We start from the raw sequence: 19,545 nt of genomic DNA, 5'->3' as shown, positions 1-19,545 counted from the left end.
TTATTTAATTTAATAAAAGTCAAAGATTTTAAATTGCAAACTATGCCATTTATACAGTTACTTTAAATGATGAAATTTTACCTGGCAAAATATGAAATGTGAGCAAAATTGGTCGAATAGTTCTTCAAAATTGAATTTTAAAAATACAACTTTTGTAAAAGTCGATTTCTCAGAAACTATTAGAGGATTTTTTGCATAGCCGTTAAAAATAGTTATGGTCAAATTAAGTTTTAACTAACTTATGATCTAAAAATCTCTAACACTATAAGCCATTCAACCAACATTGTCTACCGTCAAATTAGTAAGCCCGTTGTAGAAACTCATTAAACGTATAAAGCAATGCGTGTTCGATCACTGTTTAAGTTATGTTCTGCCTAACTAAAACATTGTACTGATATTTTTAAAATTTCTGCATGCACTTCAAGTGAATGTACATTTTTTTAAATTACATATCTATTATGCACCCTTAAGGAATCTCGAGGATTTTACATAAAAAAGATTTCGACTTTTGAAAGAAGAATAAAAATGCGTGCTGTAACATGTTTTATGCTGAGCATTTAAATACCAAATATATAATACTTCTTCTAAAACTCTAAGCTTCTAAAATTACAGCAAAATATTGCAACCCTTTTACTGAAAACAAAAGGTATTACATTTATTTTCTTAATTGAAATCATCTGCAAACTCACATATTTTGTTTGTTATGCCTTTTATCTGTTTTTGCTCAATTCAAATATTTCAACTTTTAATAAACCAATTAATTTAAAACTTGGTTTAAGTATAACATGTTGGTTTAAATTTTTTCTAGCACTTGAATATTGAAAAATATTTTATTCTATTTATTTACTGTTTTCGGAGCAAAATATATTTCTTAGCAGCAAAATCCAAAATCTTAAGTTTTTTAATTTAAAAAATACTTTTTTTTTTCCAATTTCTATGCGCTTGTATTGTTGTAAAAAAAAGATTTTTGATTGCTTATTTCTTATTGCTTGAAAGTTATTTCAAATCATTTTCATGATTTTGCTTCAATATGCCAAATTATTTTTTTTATATATATAAATTTTAAATGAAAAGAAAATTAATTTATAAAAGTTCTTCGCTATGCATCACAAAAATAAATGCGCATAAAAAATGTCATTGCTTTTGTTGAACTATCGTAGAAAACTAAGAATCTTAAGCTATATTTCAGATAAGTTATATAATTTTTTTTTAAAAAAAAAAAGGTTATACATTGATGCAGGGCTCGAAAAACTGCCAGTCCGCCCGTCCTCGGCGGTCAAAAATTCCCCGCGGACAACGAATTTCTCGAATCAGACATCCGCGCGGACGGCCATTTTCCCGTTAATGTTCATGATACATTTTAAATTTTTGTTATCTTACAAGAGTCTAGCGCCTTACTTCTAAAATGACCCTCGAATCTAGAAATACAGTAACATACTGCGCATGGGAGAATTGATGTTTTCTCTGTCTGGGAGTACTGCAGCGGTTGAAAGGGGCTTTTCAGCAATGAACTTACAAAAAAACACATTACGTTCTGGTCTTAAACAAGAAGCGTTAAACGCAATTATGAACATCTTCCTAAATGGAAAACCCTTTTCAGATTTCTGTGTAGAAACCTTTGTAAATAATTGGCTTGATTGTGGAACTGGCAAACATTATATTTGATTCATTTAAAAAACGCAGTACCCTCGGATAAATTGACTTTGCAGATAACTTGACCTTTGTCATTTAAATTATTTCATAAAAAAAAATTATTTTCATAAAAGAAATACTAGGTCATATTAAGGTAAATATTAGTAAGCTAGTACTTCTTTTATTACTGTATAATGTAATCCTAGTATTTGAAATTCTAGTAACTACTAATTCATTGTGCAATTTATATAAATGTTTGTAATAAATAAGAGAAAATTATATTTTTATTTATTTAGAAGCTACGGGTTAGTTTCAAAGAAGGACGTGTACATTGTTGGACAAGCCGCCCTCGGGAACGGGTAAAATTTCCGAGTTTTTCGAGCCCTGCATTGATGCTTTTTCGATGAAACCAAACCCTTTAATTCCTAAATTACAACTTATTATTAAAATTAACATTTACTGTTAGCTATGATGTCAAAAGTTATTGGACATTATTTATTTTCTTCCTGCAAAAATTTTTTGCGACTTGCTAATTGTTGGTTAAACATTTCGGTAAGTTAAGTTTAGTTTACCCCGACCTTCCCTTATTAAGGGCATATGTGAAATTTATATTGATCAGTCGCCGTTACAAACATTTCGGTAAATCGAATTTCTTTCTTTTGATAAGTACAGAGCTCTTTAATTCAGTCTACAATCTGTAGATAATTGCTAGATATGGGTGATACTCACGAAATAAGACAATTTACAGTGTCTTGCTTCCAAATCTAATACTATACTACTAAAAGAACTTTTATTTTTTAATTTTAATAAATAGAATTGCTGTTAGTGTTTTAAAATGACCTTGTACTAGCATTGGCTGTTTTGTATATTTAAAAAATTTAATTGAATTTCAAAATGTCACGTTCCTGGTATGTCACAAACAATATTTCCAATAATAACTAGTTTCAAAACACCCCATATATTTATCAATATTTAATTTTTTTTATTCCAGCCGTTATAAGCATTTCTAGAATATATGCGGAGGGTATTATTTACAAGAGCATTGTTGAAAATAATTTTTTCTGTCAATAATTTGCTTGTCACAAGAAAATCTGTCATTTTCCTGGCTACTTTTCTTTAGTGATTTATAACTAAAATAAACTCTATAACAAAAAAATCGACGCACCAAGAAGGAGTTGTCCGATTGAAACGAAAATTGGGGGATAGGAAGACAGTGTGCAGAATAGTAAATGATTAAAATTTCAGAACAATTGAATAATTTATTGCAGAGTTACAGTAACAAATTCAATAAGATGTTGACCCGCCTCTAGCCTGGATACAAGCTGCCACACGGCATGGCATAGACCGATAAAGCTCCCGGATGGTCTCTTGCGGTATTTCCTACCAAATTCGATCCAATTGTCGAACGAGGTCATGAACATTCCGTGCCAGATGCAATCGCCTTCCCATCATATCCCAGACATGCTCGATGGGAGAGAGATCTGGTGATCTGGCAGACCAAGGAAGAGTTTGACAAGCTTGCAGACAGTTCATAGCAACACGTGCCATATGTGGTCTGGCATTGTCCTGCTGAAAAACCAGCCCAGTGCGCTGCAAAAGGAATGGTAGCGAAACTGGTTTTAGGATGTCGTCGACGTACCGCTGTGCAGTAAGTGTGCCTCTAATGACGACCAAAGGGGTCCGGCTGTCAAAGAAAATGGCACCCCAGACCATAATGCCTTGTTGAGGGCCGGTGTGGCGTGCAATAGTGAAGGCAGGATCCCCCGTCTGCCCTGTGCGTCTCCTAACACGTCTTCGATGATCGTCAGGACACAGTTGGAAGCGGGATTCGTCGCTAAAGACTATACGTCCCCAGTCGGCATCATTCCAGCCTGATCGAGCGTCGATTTTGCTCGTCTTAGTGCGTTCTTGGTGCATCGATTTTTTTTTTGTTATAGAGTGTATATAGCGCCAGGAATCAATGTCTTATGTTAATAGATTGATTAGAATACCATCCTATCTGAACATGTCTTTGCATGAATAAAATGCCGACTTTCTGGTTCAAAACATATTTAAAAAATTTTTCAAGATTAATTGGTTTTTGTGTTGTTCCTATTTTCCTGGCTTCTTGAAATCATTAATAACATAAACTACATAGATTTACCTGAATTATTTCAAGAAATCCTGTTGTTTTCTGCTGAGTGTAAACATCTTAGGAAGAAATGTTAAATTGAAGTAAAGTTAAATGCTATATAATGGCAAATTGACATTTTCCTGACTTATCTATGTCAGGACATTGAAACAGTTGCTAGAAAAATTTTTAAACAGTTGAATGTAAAGAGAGAAAGCAAATATTAACATAATACCAAGTTTATGTAAGATTGTTATATGCTTGAAAATATATAATCAGTAATTTTTTTTATTTAATGATTGATTATTATACACATTTTTATTCTGTACATATCAGCAGCAAAAACATTTTTGATTCTTTCTACAGTAGATAAAAGAATAAATTTAAGCAATTCATGGCCATCTAACGCAAAGGCTTAAGTTTAGTTACTTACTATTAGCTTTAAATGACTGTTTGTTTTTTTTAACTTCTAAGCTAATATGCCATTTTCCTCGCATTCAAAATTTGGTGAATTTCTATTTTTTTTTTTTTTTTTTTCTTAAGCAAATGTCAATAAACTGCTCTGCTTTCTGTAAGATATTTACACATGTAAGTAAATTAATACACAAATAAAAAATTTGATTATTTTTAAGACTTTAAATTTGAAGAAATTTTCTGTTCGGAATTGTCATGTTTTCAAAGTATCACCCATATGTATTTTAAATTGAAATATAATAAAAGAAAATTTGTTCCTAATAGTTTAAATAGGAAAACCCTCGAGCCTTTTACGGTTAATTTTGCTTTTTTGCTTCCAAATCCCCAATATTTAAACGAATTTACAGAATTAAACAATTCATTTGTTTGAAAGTAATTTGAAATAATAACTAGGACATTTTAAACTTTGAAAAGCAAATTCTTGAATTGCAAATTGTACAAGATGATTCCTTCTTTATTCAAATCCTTTTTTAAGAATTCCAAACAAATATTTTAAAAATTATTAATAACGTTTAAAATTTTAACCACATTCAAATTCGAGATCCACATTAACTTGTGGGACAAACATTTTTATGCACCTACGCTATTTAAATCTACTATTTCAAATAGAAATAGCTTTCTATTTTTAAAATTTGTTAGCTACTTATTTTCTAAATTTCGCATTTTTTCATCATTTTTAAACTTAGTTTTTTTAATTATCTAAACCCAGAGTTGTATAAAAAAAAATAGTGATAGAAGTATTATGAAAAGTTTTGCAAATTTTTGTATCAAGTGAGAAATTTTAACTGCCACGGAATGTTACAAATTAAGTAAAAAATATGTAGTTCTAAATATGTAAACAGTTTATTTTTTTATTCAAGAGAAATTTAAAAGAGGGCCGTTCATATGTTACGCAAACATGTTTCACCCAATTTCGGTATTCCCTCTCAGTAAAGAAAGATAATTACAAAAAGTTTTTCGTGCATATATAAGAAATTCTCATCCTTTTTTCTTTTTTTTTTTTTTTTTGCAATGTAATTTTAGTGATAAATTTACATAAATAATAAAATAACTTTGCATAAAACTAAATGTATATTTTAGTCTATTTTGTAAATTTTTAAATTAAATATTCTTTTCTAAGAGTTTTTTCGTAATTTTTTTTCCATAGTGAAATCTCTTGACCTCAAAAATTTATTAAGGACCAAATTTAACTTTAGTTAAAACTTTAGTTAGAAACTAACTCTACCCTTTGAAGGGACATCGGTGTTCCTTTTAAATATTTTTTCTGATGTTTCATTTACAAGCAAAAATATATTCTGTTATTAGTAGTTACAAAAAAAAATATCAGACAGTTTTTATATATTTGTACTAAAATATAAAATTAATGTATTACTTCACTCATATTCAAAAACTTATCCACTGATTTTGTATATTATCGAAATATCAATGATGAATAACAGTTTCTCTAAATAACTACATATTCCCATATCTGTGTCGCTGATACATCACTACTAAAACTGAGACTAAATGAAGAAAAAATTAAAAAAGAAATTTTGCTTAAAATATGTTTTAGATAATTATTAAGCTTAAAATAATGAAATGTGAGCAATCTGAAATATTTTCAATGGAAAGGACGGTGGGTAAAAATTCATATTTTTCGTGACTAATATGTTAGAACGCATATAAATCTTATACTTAACCAAGATAAATGAGAATTTTAAAAAAAATACATTACGACCAATATAACTATTTTTCCAAAAATTATTATGTTAGGAGCTCAAATCTAGTTACTATAATTACTAGTATTTTTAAAGAAAAAATTAAAATAAGGAGATTTTAAGGTCCTAAGCAACCATTGCTCATAACTCTCTATTCCACTTACTCTTTGAAACCGTGGTGGCTCAGGGCGTAGAGCACTCGCCTCCCAATGACATGAACTGGTCGATACGAATTCCGCACTCGGATCGCACCGACTACAGTGCTGACGTAACATATTCTCAGTGGTAAACGGACCATAGGTTAGAGTCCCCTTGCCATAAGGATAATCGGGGGGGGAGTTTTCGTGGTTTTCCTCTTAATGTGACGAAAATGCGAGTCCCATCAAAAAACTCCTCCACGAAAGTAAATTTCTCCCAATATTTAATCCATGAGTTTCCTTGTCTTCTGGATTGTGTTAAAAATTACAAGGCTACGGAGTTGAACATTAGTAGTCGTAAACCCTAAATTGGGTCAGCTGTTCAACGACAGTTATAAAATAAAATAACCCTCCATCCCCTTGTAAGTAACAATAAGCAAATCATTAAGTTGTTCATTAGTCAGTTATATTGGTATTTAACAAATTACAGATATATATTAAGGTTTATATTACAGATAAGTAAAGCCTGGATTTTAATAACATCTGCATATTTAGACACTTTTGCTAGTTTAGGGAGAAAACTTTTTTTAAATAGAAGTAAATTATTTTTACAACTTTCACTCATTTTAACACTAGTAGACTGTTCTAGTTGCAAATAACTTAGAGCCTTATTTGATTTACAGCTGGAACTGGAGTGCAATTTCTTTAGTAAAAAAAAAAATTTTAAAAAAATCTGAATTCGATTTGACAGTGCATCAAACGAGTTTTCCTTTCATCTTTTGAATTAGTGAAAATTAAGTTTTATATTCTCTTATTAAAAATGTTTTAATACAATTGCATGCTATATTAAATTTCAGAAAAGATGTGTTTCAGATTTAATTCTTGTATTAATACAAGGGACTTTTTTTCCTCGTAGTGGTATTTTTTGCTATTTTTAAAGGTATGTTTTGCTATTTTTTGGAGATTTCTTGGGTCTTCAAAATCCGGGCTTTACGAATCAGGAATAGAAAACTAACACATATTCCTAGACTGATAAAAAAATGAGAAAAAAAATTTATAGAACCTTTAACTTTTAATATTAGTATGGATTCTCTAACCACTTAACTATTTTCGCGTGTCATAAGTTGGCCCGATTTGATCACCTCTACGTTAAGCCATCTGAAAAAATAGTTTCAAAACCACAAAAAAATTTTTGCAAAAAAAAAAAAGAAAGAAAAAAAAAAAAAAAAAAAAAAAAAGTTACATCTAATTTTTGACATTAAAATCACACGTTTGAATTTTGTCTCCAAATTTATGACCGTTTTAATACATCGTTAGTTCATACATCAAACTATAAAAAAAAGAAAAATGTTTACAAACAATTTAATGGTCATATCAGAAGTTAACTATTTATTGAGCTACAGTGTTGAGAGCTTTGACCTAGAATTTTGACCACAACGATGACACATTTTCGAAAATTATTAACCGTAAAAAATCGTTAACCAGAAATTTTTTTTAAACAAAAATAAGAATTGCGGCTAAAACGGCTATTTAAAACTTTTAAAAAAATATCTGTCCGTTTTCAACGAAGTATAAAATTTTATACCGTGTTTGCTTCTAAGGAAAAGCTACAGAAAAAGCTTTTTTTGCGTGCTAAAAATTTCCGTTTGTCAACTTTTTACAAAACAGCTTCTTGTTCAAAACACCTAATTTTTGAGCAAAATTTACGAATTTTGTTTGCTCATAGAGCTCTCCTGCTTAACAGCTGAAAACATTTTCTTAACTGATCCATCAAATATAAAGTTACGGCAAAACAGGTTTAAACTAATTTTTGGCCAAAAAAAAATCAAATAAAATTCTGAATTTTCTCACAAAAAGTTAGCTTATTGTAAGATCGTGAACTCACTTTCACCCACCAAAGCTTTTAAAACAAGCAAAAGTTATAATAATTTTTTTTTATTTATTTATTTATTTATTTTTAGATTAACAAAGAGAGAGAGAGAAACAGTTATCCTGGGGACTGCCGAGGGCCGATCAGAATTCCTTACGAAAATATATTCATTAATGTTCTTTTTCTTTCAAAGAAAATGGTAAATAATTTCTTTTTATTTATACAAAAACTACAATTTAGTGTGAAATCTTTGAAATTTAACAAATTATGAAAACTTTCTGAACTAGGAAATGGGGGTTGGTAGGAAGGGTTTAGGAAAACCTAAAGCCCAATGAAAAAATATTTGCAAATAGCTAAATGAATAAAAATAATATGCATCGATATTCTTGTAAGAGAGAAATCCTAATTTTCGAGAAATTGGTCTACTAAATTTAATGATATGCACAGTCTATCTAATATGAATAGTCTATTTAAACTTTACATCCCAGAATTTTCAATATCAAATTAATTCAAACATTAAAGTATGTAAAGTATATATATACGTATAATCTTATATCATTTAATTTTAAAAAACAAGTTTTTTTTAACAGTTTTTATAGAAAAGTTTAAATTTGAAACTTAATAACAGATTAGCTGAATTTTAGTTGAAATTGATCATTCAAATTTAAAAATACTTACCAAGAAAATTTATAAATTATCAATACAAATATACTATATTAAGTAAAACTGATGATCCTTTACTATTGTTTTCTGAATTATATATATTCAGTAATATATACTATTCTATAAAGAATAAGAATGTTAAAAAAAAACTGTTCTACACGTTCTAAATCACATTTATTCATTGAGATTAAGTCGGCAAGAGACTTAAATATCTTCATTTTAATTTACACTGAATTGAACAGTAAAAAACTTATCTTACCGTATCCATAATAGCATGCGATAATGAAATCGAAAGTTCTCAGTTCACCGAAATAATGTTGGAAGTTCGTTGATAAGGAAAGCATTAATGTAAAAAAAATGTTTTGAAATGCTGTTTACGTTCTGTTAAAAAAAGATTTACAGATGTTCTAGATTGGTTTGTCAAGTTTTTCAGCTTTTTTCTTAGAGAAATTTTGCTTCCCATTTACTGGTGGGAAAAAACAAGTCCTACCTATGAACATATTCTGATGTTACTGAATGAAAACTTGATAAATAGTAGCCTGAAAATTTCTGCCCCGCTAGAGGGTATATTCACACGTTGCGATTGCGAATTTTTTTTAAAAAATATTTTAGCAATTGGTTATTTTATTTTATAACCGTCGTTGAACAGCCGACTCCATTTTGGGTTTACTACTATTAATGTTAAACTTCGTAGCCTTAAAATTTTGAACCCACTCCAGAAGACTAGGGAACTCCAGGATCAATTATGGGGAGAAATTTGCCTCCGAGGAAACTTTGATGTAACTAACCCGCATTTGCTTTACATGGACGTTATAGGAAGACCGAGAAACACTCCCACAGTTAGCCTAACGACAAGGGAACGTTAACCCACCATTCGTCTACAAGAATTATGATATGAATGAAATTTTACGCTAAGGGTGCGTAAGTCAAGTTTGTCTCGTGAGCTAACCACATTTTAATATTAATCGCCCCATTTAAATAATTCTTCATGTCCCTAAATTATTGTTTTAAAAATAATCCATTTAAATTTTTCCCGGCTTCTACTAAATAAAAGCAGTTGAAACTAGATTTCATAATATAAATATACGTAGATTAATATGGTATAAAAAATTTATACCTTAATTAAATTTTTTTCCATCCACAATGAAATAATAAAAATTAATAAATAATTATTAAAAATTATTGTTTTTGCATGAAATGATCTTTGGGTAAATGAGTTTTATGAGTGTGTAAAATCTAATTAGAAATTGCTAAATTAGTCTATAAAGCATGATTAAAAACGCTAAAAGTGAAAATAATGTAAAGGGGACCAAATTTTCATCCGTTCCCTATTAGAGCCACAAAATCTATATTGCGGCATATTTAGAAGGTTAGGAATTCAAATATGCAAAAAAATTATATGTGTATTCAGAGAAAGTACATTTTTGTGCCCGATTTCGAGAAAGTCCGATCATTTAGAACAAAATATATTCAGAGTGATTTTTTTTTGCTCACGGTACACATTTATATTGTATAACAAGAAAGTCATGAATTTATTAATGTTTCTTTAATTTTGTGATTTGATTGCTATTTCTTATTTTTAATTTCAGGTGGTCACCTTTAATTTTCTGGTAGAGAGTTACAGGTCCTCCTTTGGCAAGATCGAGGTGAAACAACTAAGGCTACTATTTTTAGGGTTAAAGAGAGAATAGAAGGGCTAGGTCACACTCCTTTGAAGAGACTCGTGCCGCTCCAATCTTCTGATTTCACCAGTGACGTCTCGGCGGCGAAAGTCTCAACTTCTCGCTTTACAAATAAATTGTTTCGCATCTAATAAGCGTCTTTTTTAAACTTATTTCAAAACATTCATTGTTTTCTATATTTTTTTTAAATATTTATTTTAAAGGTTATTTTCTTCACACCTGTTTGCAAAAATTTAACAGTAGTAGCCAATAACATCTCGCGCGATAGCGACCGGCAAGAATTATTATAAAACACAAAATGAGAAACAATTTCGAGGAACGATCTGGAACATAGAATTTTCTATGTTTTATTCCAGAAAATATAAAGGTGTCATCAAATGAGGTATAAAATATACTGGAAGAATTTATTCTGCTGTGAATAAAAGTATTATATTTCATGTTTTTTGTTTAGACGTTTAAGGATAACTTTAAACAGAAAAGAAAACAAATTCTGAACATCAAAGAAAAAAAATCCTGGTCAAAGAATATTAAATCCTGAACTTCAAAAATTTTCATATCCTCTAGTTCTGATTTTTGAGATCTGTGTGCGGCGTGACGTCATGAGATGGGGAATCATAGCTTCAGCTTTGAGTATGAAATGAACCAGCCCTTCTTCATCTTCTCTTTAGCCCTAACTATTTTTATTTTACAAAAAATAGCCAAAAGTGACCTTTTCACTAAAAAATTATACTCATTTTAGAAATATACGACGGTTGTAAATAATATATAATTACCAAACTGTCGAGTAGCGTCAAATCTAATTATCAAATTCAAATAGAAATATCAGAACTCAAAACACCTTGCGAGAAAAGCCGAAAAACAATAAATAAAAGCTCAGGAAACCTATATGAATTTGTAATACAGCCGTCGGAACCGACATTTTTAAGTGAAAATTAATTGTTCTAATCGCGTTTCGTTATTCGCAAACGCAACGACCTATAGAAGGCATTGTTATTTGAGAGGATTGGCTGCTATAAGAATAACACGTTCAGCTAGTTGCACTAGGGATTTTTCCAATGTGGCATGATTACGTCCCTTATATATAATGATTTACTAAATTTGAAAAAAAAATTTTATTCCTTCTTATGCAGTTGACAAATCTCGAAATAGAATCTATATTTTTTAAAGAAAGAATAAATAAAAAAATTTGTATTGATATTCTTGTAAGAGAGAAATCCTAAATCTTGAGAAAGTGGTCTACTAAATTTCATGATAAGAATAGTCTATTTAAACTTTACATCCCATAATTTTCTGGATCGAATTACTTCAAATATTACTTAAGCCTGTAATTATTTAAAGCATGTAAAGTATACATAAACTATAATCTTACGGTATTTAATTTTTAAAAAAAAGTTTTTTGACAATTTTTGTAGAAAATTTAAATTTTTAATAAAAAAAAATATTACTTATAAACTGAAAAGCGTTTAATAAAGTTTAAAAAAAATTGAAATATATTGAAATTAAAGCTTTGCACATTGAGTTGATTTTTTTCTTTTAAAGTTCTTTATCAGACCTAGAAAACCATTCTGCAAAAAACTATCATGAAATTAAAAGAAAAAATTGTTTACAAATAAGTTTTCTTATTATAAAATCATAACACTTACCTGCTTTTTAAATCCAGAGAATCCCAAAATAAAATGTTCGTTGATTTAAAAATTTTATTCTCCAATATATACCTCGAATATCACTTCATAACTTTAAGATGACATATACTATAAAATGTTATAATTGTTAGGTCTCGATATGAATTTCATTATGTAACTTAAAAACAGATTAGCTGAATTCCAGTTGAAAGTGATCATTCAAAATTAAAAAGTACTTACCAAGAAAACATTAAAATTGTAGTAATAATCCACATAAATGTACTACTTCAAGTAAATCTGCTGATCCTTTACGGTTTTTCGATTTATATGTATGTTATTCCATAAGGAAGAATGTTCAAGAACTGTTTTACACGCTCAAGTCAAAATTCTTGATGGTCCATTGAAACTTTTTTGATGGTTTATGCTCGTTTCAGAGCGATTCTTGATGGTCACCATCATCCTATATTTTCCATTTCGTTTTCATGGTTTGTTTTCATTTTCCATATGCTAACAAACTTGTATCATTCCATGATGGAAAATGCTACTTTTATACTATTATGGTTAACTAACTATAAACCGTGATAGTTTCAACTATACATTTTCATGATGGCTTAGTGGGAATCCTTATTGGTTCTCAGGAATAAACCACATCAAAACAATTACTTTTTTTTTATGGTGAACCATCATGAATCAGTCCAAATTCCTACATTGGGTTGATGGTTGTTCATGATCATTACAACTTTTGACTTCTTAGGAACTACGACGGAAATTTCTGATGGTTTAACATGAACAAACCATCAAAACAAGTTGTTAATATGTTGGACCATCATAAATCAGTCCGCATTACTACATTGAAGGTAACCAACATAAGTAACCTTCACATCAAGATTATGTTGGTCCATCAGTGGTAAACCATTAAAACTTTTGACTTGGGGGGGGGGGGGTCCTGAAATCCCATTTATTCATTGAGATAAAGTAGGCAAGGGACTTCAATATCTTCATTTTAATATAAATTGAATTGAACATTAAGAAATTTATTTTGCCGTAATATACTTCAGTAATAGTATGTCATCACTAGAGCCCGGATTTTGATGACCTAAAAAAACTCAATTAATGCCCTTAAAAAGTGCAAAAAATGCCCTTAAAAGTGCAAAAAATGCCCTTAAAATGCGAAAATTGCGCTAAAAATGTCTTATGACATGACTTAAATAGAAGTAAAAATATTGAACTAAAACAATGTTTTACTCTTTAAAATTATTATGAGTCGTTTCAAAAAATATAAAGCAATGCAATACTTGTTCTACGTTCATTAAAGTTTGACAAATATGTTTTATATCCTAAAATAACAAAAAAAAAAGGAAAATATATTGACTCCAAAACATTTTCATTTTGTATAGAAACTTAAATGAATATAACAACTTCCATTTCATAATAGTATTACTAAATATCAGAATTACAGTGGATTATTAAATTTTTTTTTAATATTTTGAAATGTAAATGAGCGTTTCTTGTCTGAAAGCAAATTTTTATACCAGGAGAAGCTTCTTTCAATGTCTACTGATGTTATTGGTGCGTACTTGAAAAGAACGGTCACATTTACTGACAATTCTTCTTCAACTTGAAAAGATGTTGCTTCACCTTTTAATATCCTAGAGATTTTTTTCATTGTTTGGAAGCCAGTATAATAATAAAAATTAGAAAAAAATTAACAAAAAATCTAAGAAATGCTTTAAAATGCAAAATACGCCCCAAAATTTAAAGAAAATGCCCTATAAATCTCAATAAATGCTCTAAAGGACAAAAAATGTCCAAAAATGCAAATGTCATCAAAATCCAGGCCTTAGTCATCACGAATGCAAAAGTTCCCATTTCACTGAAATGATGTTTGTTGATCAAAAAAGCATTAATGGAAAAATGTTCTTGAAGTGTTACTTGCGTTCTGTTTCAAAAAGATTTACCGATGTTCTTCTAGATGTCAAGTTCATCAGCTTTTTTCTTAGGGAAATTTTGTTTCCTCTTTGCTGATGGAAAAAAACGTCCTACCTATACAGTTATTCTGAAGGTACTGAATGAAAATCTAATAAATAATAGTCTGAAAATTTGCGCCCAGATAGAGGGTGCATTCATGCGTTGCAATCACGAATAACATATATCAGAATCTTAAAATTTAGAAATAAATAAATAGGGATTTGACCGGACGAAAAAAAAACGATTGGTAAACAAAGCTGATTTAGTATGGAATGCGGCATAGCAAGTACGTCAAAATATGATTATAATTTAAAATTCTTGTGTCGTTATGTCACATAAAAAAATATTGGAATTTGAAAATCTAATAGGAAATGATCAGAAAAGCATCACGATTGTACACTTGCTAATTAAGCGCGTCTAAGAATGATTTGGTTACTGTAACAGCTCAAAGTTAGGTTAATCTTAGGATTTAACGGTAAAACCTAATATTCACCAAAGTAACTCATTAAAAGCCCTAAGTCTGCTGTAATATAATTCGGACTGTTACCAAGGATTCTGATAAAACCTAAGATTATCCGGTTAAAGCACAAAAGTAGTTATACCTGAAGATAGAACTTTTCATTCGCAGATATATTGGGTACTGTTTCGTTATAGGGTATCGCTACATCATGGTGAACGAATTCAAGACCACAAACGCAACCCTTCACTTCGATGGGCAGTATTGGGAACAGCAGGAGCAATGGTACTATAATTTTTAAAAGAATCAGTGTTAGGCATACCGGACAAACGTATACAGATCTGTAATTCTTAACTTTAAAAAATAATAATAAATCAATGAGTGGCGTCTATCTATATATTCATCTAAAGTCGTTGCCGAGAGGAAGGATAAAAACAGGCAATGCACAATATTTACTTAATACGAAAGAGAACAATCATCCAGAAAATCAAAGTGTTCTTCAATTTAATAGTTAGGGAAAGTCTTGCAAAATAAATCCGTAGAAATTTTCGTTTTAGGGGACTATAGGAAATGTTGAAAATTCTAATTGGTCAATTACATAGGTCAAGGGATAAAAGCCTTTCTTACGAGTTAGCGAAAGGAAAAAACGATAAAATGTTAATCAATGTATGACTTGAAGACAGGATGTGAATATTAATGTGTGAGAAAGAGCGTTTTGTATAGAATAATAAATTAAGAAAATTATTTAGGTAAAGGAATTACTAAGATTATTATTATGTTTTATATATAGATAGATACAGGGCTAAAAGGACTTTAAATTATTACCAGTAAACTACACTGCTGGACAATTGCTAAGGACGGATAACTCTATCATCCATGGCAACCACAAAATGAAAGGCAGCAATGTGAAAAATTAGAATAAGTGCGGGATATAGTAAGAAGAGATATGAGTATGCAAATTTTTTTTCCACGTCCGTTCATCACGTGATAGCGCTGATAAGAGCTTTAAAGGTTTTGACGCGTGTGGAGAGTTGTTGTTTCAAGTTAAAGTTTTACAAGAACGATTTAGTTGACGAACTTGAAATTTTCGGCATGTCTTCCCGATATCACGTAGATGATTTTAAGCGTGGTCGAATTATTGGAAAGATCGAAGAAGGGCGAAAAATAACAGATGTGGCCAGGGAGTTCGACATCGCTCACAGCGTTGTTTCACGGCTGTGGAAATCATTTAAAACTACTGGAATGTGCAGTAGGCGGCACAGGGGAGGTCGTGTTAGAAGTACGACGCCTGCAGAAGACAGACATCGTTCTATCAGCAAAAAGGAACAGGAGCACCATAGCTCAGCAGGTGGCAAATCTCCCGAAAAACTATTGCCAGACGTTTGAGGGGAGGAGGACTATATGTCCGCATACCTGTTGTGTGTGTTCCATTGACCAGACAGCACCGTACTGCCCGTTTGCAACGGTGTCGTGAGCATCACAATTGGACTGAACAGGACAGGGCATGCGTACTATTCTCAGATGAGAGTAGGTTCAGTCTGTCATCGGATTGTAGACGCCAACTGATCTGGCGCGAGAGTGGTACTGGTTATCGTTCAGAAAATATCCAGGAAAGGGACCGATATCTGACATGCAGTGTCATGTTGGGGGCCGTTTCATGATCAATGGCCGCATGCGCCTACATGTGGTTGCGAATGGGACTATGACGGGCCAACGATACATTGATGAAGTTCTACTTCCTCTTGTTCGTCTTTTCCGTGGTGCTGTAGGTGATAAATTTGTTTTTATGGACGACAACGCAACATGTCATCGAACACTCGCTGTGCAGGATTGTCTAGACAGCGAGGGTATTCAACGTCTCGTATGGCCATCACGTTCTCCGGATCTAAACCCCATTGAAAATGCTTAGGATGCTTTGGGGAGGCAACTTGCTGGTCAAAACTATCCTCCGACAAACAAGAACACCCTCATTCGTGCACTGACAGAGGAATGGGATAAATTGCCTCAACAGCTGCTGGTTAATGTTGTGCAAAGTATGATACGACGTGTAGAATGCTGCATCACACTCCACGGTGAACATATCCCGTACTGACACCTTTCTTCAAGCTGCCTGCTGACATTTAGATGCATTGTTCCATTTTTCCGTACACAGCATCAAATGAACATTTTTTTTCTTTCAGATGTTTCATAGCTTTTGTACTTTCCAGAACAATTAGTATTCTTTATTCTAATGTCTGAACAGTGTGGCAACTATATTTTATCCTACTAGGCCTCATGTCTCGCTTAATGTTATGCTATATTGCAATTTGTGATCCGTCCTTAGCAATTGTCCAGCAGTGTAGTTGAATATCAAAAGACTTAGCCAAATTTCAAAATTCTTAGTCAAAGGCTAATCTTAACACTGTTTTATGATTGATTTTTCCCCACAGAAAACTTAAAGTCAAACTACTGTAAATTGAAATATTTTATAAAATGCGTTTTGCCGTTGGGGAGGAGGAGTAAATGAGCAATGAATAGGCGAGAGAATAATATGTAAATGATCTTAATTGTAAAATATCAAATGTAACTGCAGTGCAATTAAATCACCTTAGGTTGAGTTTAGCTAATTCTAGATTTAACCTAGAAAGAATATAAAAATTTCGTTTTATTTTTCATAAAATAGAGGTTTTATTAGTTAAATGACGTCATTAGTTATTTTCACCACTATTTTCTGCAGAAACAAAAAAGCAGAGCAAGTGAAGATGGAGAGCATCTCCGTTCGGCGGAGAGGGATATAAATGAATTAGCGGTAGTTTGCTGTGACTTAGACACGTTTAAGGGAAACAGGGACACTCGAGGTCTGCAAACTGAGTTAAATACATCCTTCGCACCATCAGTAAATCTTTTGTTTGGAAGTTCTTAAGGGGTGTAATGAAATTTTTCTCGTGTTGTTCTGGGCAACCCCACTCTGCCGATGAATCTTCAGTTTTTTTTTCTCTCCAAGGACACACAATAACACATGGATTCAATGGAAAATAATTTAGCTTGAAAAAGGCTATGAAAAGTGAGAAGAAATTCTACAGTAATGTCGAAGATAAGTTGTTTTCGAATCCCATTCAGGAACCCTACCATGAGCTCCATGGAATGAAATTCCATCTGGGAATGACGTCACGTTCCAACGGGAATTATTTTTCCCCACCACGAACACCTTGGAAAGAGTTTCTTGGCTGGAATTGGAACCGGTTTCATTCCAACCAGTCTCCGGCACCTGGAATCGTCGTTCCAAGGAGGGAATGATGAATTTTTAAGGACAAAATACGATATTTCGTCGATGAATGTCTTAATTTTTTTCTATTTCATAAGAAAAGATAACAAAATTTCTAAAAGATAAACTTGCCCGAGCCATTTTCAAGACGATAATTAAAAGAGAAATGTTTTGTTTCATTAGTATGTGTGAACGAAAAGATACTTTCCGAGTTAACTAAGAAATTACGGCAAACTAAAAATAATTATGCTTTCATATGATAATTGTTACTATTTCTATGTTATTATTACGGGATATATTACTTGGCCAATAACTTTTTTTGAAGTTCCACTCATTTCTTTTTTTAATTTTCTTTCGATGAACTTTTAGTTGAACAATGTTTAACTTCCTTTCGAACGATAGTTCTTTATATTATACACCAATGGCAGCACATTTTAAAGAATTTGTAATATATTTGTATAATAAGAAATACAAAAAAAAAAAGTTTCAGAAAATATTTATGAAATTTGTATTTATTTCTTCTTTTACTCATTTTCAAAATTTTTATTCTCATTCTTCCATTAAAATATATACTATAAAAGCTGCGGAAGTAGTTCCCTGAACTATAATTTTTAAGTATTTCATACGTAAAATGATTTTACAAATCACGAAAAAAATTTTACGCAGTTCTATAAATTAATTTCTTGTGAACATATTTATTTAACTATCAGTAAAAACAGTCACTTTTATAATGTAACAAATAAACCAAAGTAATAAGCAAAGCAGTAAATTCAGTCATTCATACTGTTACAAATTTAATTGAAAACTAATGAACTTTTCTGAAATTAAATTAATTTCAAAGAGATCAAGGCAAACGTTAATTTTTTTGTCTGATAAAATTTGAATTCTTTCTGGCAATTAGTTTGGATTTAAAAACTAGTATAATTAGTAATCTATCTACATGCAGTTCTCAGGCACGAAATTTTGACTCTTAATTCATTAAAATATGATCATTATTTTAAGAGTTGTACTTTTTAAAAAATATTTAAAATAAGTAATGAAGCGTATTAAGGATGGGATATATCAGAAATATTTATTATGAAAAAATGATTTTATTTTATGAGTTATACATGATAAATATGACAGTTTTTAATTAATAAAACTATATGTATAATAAATTAAAGAATATTTCAAAGTATTCGCAGTTCATGTTTTTTTAGTCTAATGAAAACAAAAAACATTATAAAAAGAAAACAATAAGTAGTCAAAAATATTATCCAAATAGCAGAAGCTCGTTTCGTTTTACTCATGCTAATGTTGCCAGACTCAAAAAGAAAATCTAAAGTAAATTGTGTGATTGGTTAAATTTTAGCCACGCCCTGAGAGCGAGTTATCGTGGAATGTCTGATTCCAAGGGAGTGTTCATGGTGCGGTATTGAACATTCATGGAACCAAACTTTCCCAGTTTCACTTTCCAGCCGGGAATCTTCATTCCATTCCCGGTAGCTCATGGTAGGGCCCCAGGAAAAACCTGGAGGGAATTTTTCTTTCGTATTGTTTACTATGATGTTGTATAGTGTATGCTATAATGTATGTTGATGTAAGTAAAATATATTTTGTGTGGGTGTCTTCTTTCACAACGAAAACAGGAATTCTTAGGTAGGTAGGAAAATAAGTGGCTAAGTAGGTAATTATCTTCAGTGACACATTCTAAGTTATTACAAAGAAATTTTCTCAAAGATTTCCAATTCTTTCACTAAATATTTACTCAGAGACATAACACGATTACTGGTTCGATCGTTCTTTCTTCAATGGTATACCTGCAAGTGACGTAGTGTGGGTATCTTGATCCTGATTGATTATCGAAGCGTGGAATTTTATCGAATAACTGAACTTCATCAAGTATCAATTCTAAGTTCATTCACAAAGATTTCAATTCTTTCACACAGAAATCTAACACAAAGACAGGCATGTAGAACGTAAACAGACTTATCAGAGTTGCCAGATATA

General features: G+C 30.9%; 2 long non-coding RNA genes across 4 annotated transcripts in view; both read left to right on the top strand.

The window, feature by feature from the left end:
* LOC107451974 (ubiquitin carboxyl-terminal hydrolase 34) overlaps nucleotides 1-10,399 on the top strand; it is a 93,049-nt gene extending 82,650 nt beyond the window's left edge. For 2 of the 3 annotated variants that reach the window (XR_015432386.1, XR_015432388.1), the window contains one exon: nucleotides 10,173-10,399. This is a non-coding gene — a long non-coding RNA (ubiquitin carboxyl-terminal hydrolase 34). Of the gene's footprint in view, nucleotides 1-8,011; nucleotides 8,120-10,172 lie in introns of all 3 variants that reach the window. The other variant, XR_015432387.1, reaches the window with a different exon arrangement.
* Nucleotides 10,400-15,223: 4,824 nt separating this feature from the next.
* Nucleotides 15,224-15,442, top strand: LOC147812732 (uncharacterized). Its single transcript, XR_015432256.1, has 2 exons — nucleotides 15,224-15,323; nucleotides 15,363-15,442. It is a non-coding gene; the product is annotated as an uncharacterized LOC147812732 (long non-coding RNA).
* Nucleotides 15,443-19,545: the final 4,103 nt, after the last annotated feature.

This window comes from Parasteatoda tepidariorum, chromosome 3 (genome assembly GCF_982258835.1).
Source record: "Parasteatoda tepidariorum strain Cologne lab strain chromosome 3, Ptep-v5.0, whole genome shotgun sequence".
NCBI lineage: Eukaryota > Metazoa > Arthropoda > Arachnida > Araneae > Theridiidae > Parasteatoda > Parasteatoda tepidariorum.
Note: the sequence above shows the minus strand (reverse complement) of the source record. Positions and strands in the feature narration are given on the sequence as shown.